The sequence below is a fragment of the Eimeria mitis genome, genomic scaffold (assembly GCF_000499745.2).
Source record: "Eimeria mitis Houghton genomic scaffold, Emh_scaff1189, whole genome shotgun sequence".
Lineage (NCBI taxonomy): Eukaryota > Apicomplexa > Conoidasida > Eucoccidiorida > Eimeriidae > Eimeria > Eimeria mitis.
In genome coordinates, this window is record NW_013568100.1 from 6,488 (window position 1) to 6,901 (window position 414).

Genomic DNA, 414 nt, shown 5'->3' on the forward strand with positions numbered 1-414 from the left:
TCAATAGAATACACGCATGGATACAACCGGTAAATTTTATTTTATTTTATTTTATTTTTTATTTTATCTTATTTTATTTTATTTTATTTTATTTTATTTTTTTTTTGGCTTTTTATTGTAGGGTACAACAGGTAAAGAGTTTTTTTTTCTTTTTATTTTTGTTTTTTATTTTTTACTTTTTTAGTTTTTTTTATGTTTAGTATTTTTATTCTTGTGTATTATAGGATACAGCAGGTAAAAACTTTTTATTTTTTTATTTTTTTATTTTTTTATTTTTTAATTTTATTTTTTTATTTTTTTATTTTTTTATTTATTTATGTTTATTGTAGGATACAGCAGGTAAATACTTTGTTTGTATTTATTTGTTTTTCTTTGTCTTCTTCTTTTCTGTTTTTTTTTTTTTTTTTTTTTTTT

The 414-nt window shown here is 15.5% G+C and overlaps 1 protein-coding gene across 1 annotated transcript in view; it reads left to right on the plus strand.

Moving 5' to 3' along the window:
- Positions 1–414, plus strand: part of EMH_0031510 (Ras family domain-containing protein, putative) — a gene marked incomplete at both ends in the record, with an annotated part of 11,786 nt that overhangs the window by 5,794 nt on the left and 5,578 nt on the right.